This window comes from Lathyrus oleraceus, chromosome 4 (assembly GCF_024323335.1).
Source record: "Lathyrus oleraceus cultivar Zhongwan6 chromosome 4, CAAS_Psat_ZW6_1.0, whole genome shotgun sequence".
In the NCBI taxonomy this organism is placed as follows: Eukaryota; Viridiplantae; Streptophyta; class Magnoliopsida; order Fabales; family Fabaceae; genus Lathyrus; species Lathyrus oleraceus.
Genome location: NC_066582.1, coordinates 120753769 through 120761767, shown reverse-complemented (window position 1 = coordinate 120761767; position 7999 = coordinate 120753769).

Below are 7999 nucleotides of genomic sequence, written 5' to 3'. Positions count from 1 at the left end.
TTTGAGATTGGACTTTAGGGAAACTTTGGTCAACCACTTGGTGTTGCATTGAAGTGGACTTAAAGAAAGGTCGATGATTTGAGATCCTTCTAGAACCCGGTTACTATTCTAAGACAGGTTGAACCAACCAAACTTCAGGGGGGAGGGTACTTACCTATGGAATTCATGCAAGCCTTAAAACCTAGGAATGATTGTGTGACTTGTTTATGCTTATTATTTGCATAACAGCATAACATCATAACATCATTGTACTAACCGTTTCAAGGACTTAGGAATTTAGCTTTGCTCTGTTAAACAGGTTATGGCTTCCAGGAAGACTATCCGGATCAATCTTGTAACGATCTCTCCTCAACTCAAGGATTTAGTGTCAGAACTTCCCGATCATGCTCAGTTCATCAAGAAACATGGTTCTATCCTCAATTTGGTTACCACTGGTTTCAAAGAAGATATGATGAGAGTTCTATTCCAGTTCTTCGATCCTAAACATCATTGCTTCACCTTCCCAGATTATCAGTTGGTACCCACATTAGAAGAATTCTCCAAGTTGCTTGGGATACCTATTCTTGATCAGATACCTTTCATTGGTTTAGAAAAGAGTCCGAAATCTGAAGAAGTTGCCGCAGCTTTACACATGACAAAGGCTGACATTGAAATTAATTGGGTAACAAGAAGTGGAGTTAAGGGCTTACTTGCCAAATTTCTGATAAGTAAGGCCCGAGATTTCCTAAAAGTTATGAATGTCCATGATTTCGAAGATGTCCTAGCATTACTAATCTATGGTTTGGTGTTATTCCCTAATCCAGACCAATTCATAAACATGAATGCTATTAAGATATTCCTCACTCATAACCCTGTGCCTACTTTGCTCGGAGACATTTTGCATTCCCTTCACACTCGTACTATGAAGAAGCAAGGGACTCTCATGTGCTGTGTACCTTTATTATCCAGGTGGTTTATTTCGCACCTTCCTCAATCAGTCTTGAAGAATGATCAAAATCTGAAATGGTCTCAAAGGATAATGACACTCTCCCATTCAGACATCCGTTGGTGTTCTAATCTCAGAGAAAATGTTATCCTCATCGACCGTTGTGGAGAATTCCCTAATGTACCACTCATGGGGATAAGAGGAGGTATTACTTATAACCCGGCTTTGGCCCTACGCCAGTTTGGGTATGCGCGAAGAGATGGTCCACATGAAATGATTATTCAAGGTACAGTGTTTGACTATGACAATGACTCTCGAGGTCTCCGTCAAAGGTTTGTACGAGCTTGGAGCATGGTGAAAAGAAGCACTTTAGGACAGAAAAATTCTATTCCTATGGAGCCTTATCTCAGATGGGTACCCGCAAGAGCTCGTGAACTTGTCATGCCATATCTTGCGGTCGGACCATTGATTGTTGAATCAGGAGTCGAAGGAGGTACTTCTCAGATCATTCCTTATCCAGATATGCCCACTGATGTTGAGGAATTGAAGAGATCCTGGACCCAGTTGAGAGAGGAAAGGGATACTTTTGAAGCCCAGTTCAATGCAGAAAGGAAGAAAGTACTAGAGCTCACCAGCCAGCTTAATGAGGAACGAAGACTCAATGCGTATCTTCGCCCAAAAAGAAGCCGCCCCTGGGAAACTTGAGCTTTCATTGTATTTTTGTTATTATTTTTTGTAATGAACACTGATTAAGAAATTAGTAATAGAAGTTCCTCTCTTTTTGGTAGTTTACGCAAAGTTAAATTCCAAAAGTCCTTGAAAACATTTCATACATTGCATAGCATAACATAACATTGCATAACAGGTATTCTAAAGGACCATATTCTCACGGTCTGCCTCTTAAACAGAAAAAATGGCTCTCGAACAAACTGTCAAAGATCTCCAGGCTCAGAATGCTCAATTCCAGGAAATGATGCTGAGTTTATCCAAGGGGCAGGAAGAGCTGAAGGCTCTCTTGCTCGAGAAGAAGAAAGACCCGAAACCTGTGAGTTACATTAACCCGGGAAGGAGGCGTAAAGGACAGGCTGCAGGAATCAAGATTAGACTTCCGAAAGAGCAAGAAGAGGAGACAGAAAATGATTCAGGAGAGGAGGATGTTGATCTCTTCAACTCTGAGGACGACGATGAAGATTATGAGAAGGAACAGTACTCTCCAAGAGATGGCAAGTACAAGTTGCTGGAAGAACGTATGTTAGCTATGGAGGGTCAGAAGGCGCCCGGTCTGGATTTCGAAAGCTTGGGACTGGTCTCTGATGTGGTCATTCCTCGCAAATTCAAGATCCCCACTTTCACTAAGTACGATGGTGCGTCTTGTCCTCAGATGCATCTGAGAGCTTATGTGAGAAAGATTCAGCCGTATACTACTGACAGAAAGCTATGGATCCATTTCTTCCAAGAAAGTTTGTCCGGCACTCAGTTGGAATGGTATTATCAGCTCGAAAGTTCTAACATCCGCACCTGGACTGATTTAGCGACAGCTTTCTATAAACACTACCAGTATAATTCTGAATTGGCACCTACTCGGCTACAGTTGCAGAATATGACTATGGGATCTAAAGAAAGCTTCAAAGAATATGCCCAAAAATGGAGAGATTTGGCGGGCAGAGTCAAACCCCCTATGATGGATCGAGAATTAGTAGACATGTTCATGGGTACACTGACTGGCCCATTCTACAGCCATCTACTGGGAAGTTCTTCATCAGGTTTCACTGAACTTATACTGACAGGTGAACGGGTGGAGAGCGACATTCGAAGTGGAAAGATACAGGCGGCTACCTCTGCAAGCGGCAAAAAGTCCTATCAGGGGAAGAATGAATCAAATGCGGTGTACGGTCAAAGGAGTCGTAATAAGAAAAATAGTGACCATGCCGTTGGAGCAGTTACAATTGCAGCCCCGCCAGCTCAAAACTTCCAGCACAAACAAGACAAGCCAAGAAGGCAGTTTACCAGGATCAATATGACCTTGGCACAGGCACTGCAGAGTATGCTAAAGGCAAACTTAATCACTCTCAGAGGTCCTCCTGCAAATGTCAACACTACTTCGCCTCGTTATAATCCCAATGCCAGGTGTGCATATCACTCCGATAGCCCCGGGCATGATACAAACGATTGTTGGTTGTTGAAGAACAAAATTCAGGATATGATCGACGCTGGGGAAATTGAATTTGAGCCTCCGGAGACTCCTAATGTCATCACTGCACCTATGCCTAATCACGACAAGGCTGTTAATGCTGTCGATGACGATGCTCTCATCACTACTGTAGCGGACTTAACATCTTCTCTCCTGATCATCAAGAAGAATTTATTGCAAGCTGGTTTATTTCCAGGTTGTGCTGAAAATTGCGATCTCTGTATATGCCGACCCAATGGAAGGCTGAATTGCGATCTCTGTAATTGCGATCTCTGAAAATTGCAAGCTGGATTTTCCCAACAATTGGTGACGGACTCAATAATTGGAAGGCTGAAGACACTATCCCGATTACTTTTAGTCAGGAGTAATTGTTATTGTCTATTTAGTGTTGCAAATTTTAGTTTTTCATTGAACTTCTTAAGGCATTGTGTCTATGCCCGGGGCACAATAGCTAATTTGTTAAGGGTTTTGTCATTTTCATAAGCATATTCATATTCAATAAATCAATGGACTTTTTGCATTCAAATATTGCGCTCTTTATCTTTCCTGTCGTCTTTCAAACAAGTTATGCTTTCTTACACACACTCACGTAACAAATTGCAGATCCGTATCCACTCTGGATCCTATTGATAATAATTCCGCTACTGTTCAATATGACTTTGAAAATCCGATCTACCAAGCCGAGGATGGAAGTGAGGAAGATTGTGAAGTACTTGGAGAGCTTGCCAGACTGTTGCTGCAAGAAGAAAGGACTATACAGCCGCATGAAGAGCCGCTAGAAATTGTAAATCTGGGTACTGAAGTAGACAGAAAAGAAGTCAAAATAGGAACAGGCTTGGAAAACAGTGTCAAAGAAAGATTGATTCAGATGTTACATGACTACGTAGAGATTTTCGCTTGGTCTTATGAAGACATGCCCGGATTGGATACTGATATAGTGGTGCATCGGCTGCCGATGAAGGAAGATTGTCGTCCTGTTAAGCAGAAGGCTCGTCGCATGCGCCCTGAAATGTCTAAGAAAATCAAAGTCGAGGTTATGAAACAATTCAATGCCGGTTTTCTAGCCGTTACTTCTTATCCTCAATGGGTTGCCAATGTGGTACCAGTGCCGAAGAAGGATGGTAAGGTGCGAATGTGCGTAGATTACCGAGATTTGAATAAAGCGAGTCCCAAAGATGACTTTCCACTCCCGCACATCGATGTTCTGGTAGATAACACCGCTCAACACAAAGTATTCTCCTTCATGGATGGATTCTCAGGATATAATCAGATTAAGATGGCACCTGGGGACATGGAGAAAACTACGTTTGTGACGCAATGGGGCACTTTCTGTTACAAAGTAATGCCATTCGGTTTAAAGAACGCCGGAGCAACATACCAACGTGCTATGGTAGTTTTGTTCCATGATATGATTCATCATGAAATAGAAGTATATGTGGATGACATGATAGCCAGATCTCATACTGAAGAAGAACATCTCGATCATTTATACAAACTGTTCGAGAGGCTGAAGAGATACAAGTTGAGATTGAACCCGAACAAATGCACCTTCGGAGTAAGATCCGGTAAACTCTTGGGTTTTATTGTCAGTGGTAAAGGAATTGAGGTCGACCCGGCTAAGGTGAGAGCTATTCAAGAAATGCCAGTTCCCCGTACAGATAAAGAAGTCAGAGGGTTCTTGAGACGCTTGAACTACATTGCCCGATTTATCTCCCATTTGACCGCTACCTGCAGACCCATCTTCAAATTACTGAGGAAAAATCAAGAGATGATATGGAATGATGAATGTCAAGAGGCTTTTGATAAAATCAAGAAGTATCTCCAGGAACCTCCAATTCTGATACCACCGGTTGAAGGAAGACCTCTAATCATATATTTGACCGTGTTAGAAAGTTCAATGGGGTGTGTATTGGGGCAACATGACGAGTCTGGTCGAAAAGAGCATGCCATATACTACCTTAGCAAAAAGTTTACCGACTGTGAAACAAGATACTCACTGCTCGAGAAAACTTATTGCGCTTTGGCCTGGGCTGCTCGCCGACTAAGACAGTATATGTTGAATCATACCACTTTATTGATTTCTAAGATGGATCCTATCAAATACATGTTTGAGAAGCCCGCTCTCTCCGGGAGAATAGCAAGATGGCAGATGATTTTAACAGAATATGATATCCAGTATACTACCCAGAAAGCAATCAAAGGAAGCGTGCTAGCTGATCATTTGGCTCATCAAGCGGTGGACGATTACCACTCTATGAATTTTGAGTTCCCAGATGAGGATGTCATGTTTGTTACTGATTATGAAAAACCTGGACCGGATGAAGGACCTGAACTAGGATCCCGATGGACTATGGTTTTTGATGGATCTTCTAATGCATTGGGCAATGGCGTTGGTGTTGTAATCATTTCTCCCGGGGGTTACCATACACCTTTCACTGCTAGATTATGTTTTCATTGTACCAATAATATGGCTGAGTATGAAGCATGTATTTTGGGACTCAAGGCTGCTATAGACCTGCGAATCAAGTTTTTGAGTGTGTACGGAGATTCAGCCTTGGTAATCAGTCAGATCAAAGGAGAATGGGACACTAAACATCTGAATCTCGTCCCTTATCGAGAGCGGGTGATGACATTAATCCGGTACTTTGAAGAGATTACATTTGAACATATCCCACGGGAAGAAAATCAGTTGGCGGACGCATTGGCTACCATGCCATCTATGTTCAGAGTCAGATGGGACAGTGAAGCTCCCAGGATCACCATTGAACGACTAGACGAACCAGCATATTGTTATGAACTTAACGCTGAGGGAGTAGAGGAGAAACCTTGGTTCCACGAAGTAAAGAGATATTTAGAAGCTCAGGAATACCCTGAAGGGGCATCCATCAATGACAAGAAATTCCTGAGGAAGTTCTCCGCTAAATTCTTTCTGAGTAATGGAGTATTATACAAACGTAATCATGATTCGACTCTGCTTCGCTGTGTGGATAAAAAGGAAGCAGAAAAGATTATGGAAGACATACATGACGGTATTTTTGGGACTCATTCTAGTGGACATACGATGGCCAAGAAGATTCTGAGATCAGGGTATTATTGGTCTACCATGGAAGTTGATTGCCACCACCACTCCAGAACCTGTCACAAGTGCCAGATCTATGCGGACAAAGTACATGTGCCTCCTGCTCCTTTAAACGTGTTGACAGCCCCTTGGCCCTTTGCAATGTGGGGCATCGATATGATTGGAGAGATCAAACCTACTGCTTCTAACGGACATCGTTTCATTCTTGTTGCAATTGATTACTTTACAAAGTGGGTAGAGGCAGCCTCATTTGCTTCTGTTACCAAGAATGTGGTGGCACGGTTCATCAAGAATAATCTTATTTGCCGATATGGCGTCCCTGAAAGAGTTATCACTGACAATGGCACTAATTTGAACAACAAGATGATTACTGAACTCTGCACACAGTTCAAAATAAAACACCATAACTCTTCTCCGTACCGGCCAAAGATGAACGGCGCCGTAGAGGCTGCTAATAAGAATATCAAGAAGATCATACAAAAGATGACAGTAACGTACAAAGACTGGCATGAGATGTTACCATTCGCTCTCCATGGTTATTGCACCTCAGTACGCACCTCGACAGGGGCAACTCCGTTCTCTTTAGTCTACGGAACGGAAGCCGTTTTACCAATGGATGTTCAGATTCCCTCTCTAAGAATCATAAAAGAGGCAGGCTTAGATGAAGATGAATGGATTCGGACTCGACTCGACCAGATAAATTTGATTGATGAGAAGAGGTTGGCAGCTGTTTGTCATGGTCAGATGTACCAGAAACGGATGATCAAAGCTTTCAATAAGAAGGTTAGGCCAAAGGTATATCAGGCTGGTAACTTGGTAATCAAGCGTATCATACTACCACAGGGTGATCCTAGGGGCAAGTGGACTCCTACATATGAAGGACCATTTATGGTCAAAAGAGTATTCTCAGGAGGTGCCATGATGCTCACTACTATGGATGGTGAAGACTTCCCGCATCCCGTAAACGCGGACATAGTTAAAAAATACTACGCATAAAAGAGACCCGCTAGGTCGATGTATCTAGGCAAAAGTAAGGGCATCCCGGCGAACCAAAAAGGGTTCGGGCAAAAATTAGGGATAAACATATAAAAATGTACACCCGGCAAGTCGAAAACCTGAAAAGGCGGCTTGGGCAAAAATGGGTATCCTGGTGGACTGAAAACCTGAAAAGGCGGTCCAGGCAAAAATTAGGGATTAAAGCGTATGACTATGTCTCGTTCTCTGTCAGCTTCAACCAAGTCAAAGGGACTGAACAAGCCAATCACCTCTATCCGACAGCAAGGGATGAGATACTTGAAGACATAATGACAGTAGTGGAATTAGAATCGATAGGACTTTTTCTGCATGGCTTTCTCTTTGTTTGCCTGACAATTTCCTCTTACTAGGATTTCTGTCTCCCTGTACACGAGTTGCCTGTTTACAGGCCCTCTTTCAAAATCAATACAATTTTATCTCCAAAAAAGATGCTTTTGTTTTCACTTTTTCTATTTTGTTTGCGTAAATGTCCGTTGGCTTAATTTGAATTGATTTATGCATTTGAATATGATCAATGTTTACCAAAAATGCACGCCTAGAATAGTAATAGCAATTACTATACGACTTCAGGATCGAGGAGAAGGTCTAATCACGCTTCCCAATGAATCCGTTGCTAATTCGATTCCCCGGCAACGCCAGTTACTCCTCGGAAGAAATTGGCATCACTAGACGAATTGGTCATCTCTTCTACCCCCAGCCAGGCTCTGTTAAATATCCCTGCCATCAGACAGAAATCAAATACCCCCAGCTGAGACAGGGTCATCAATAC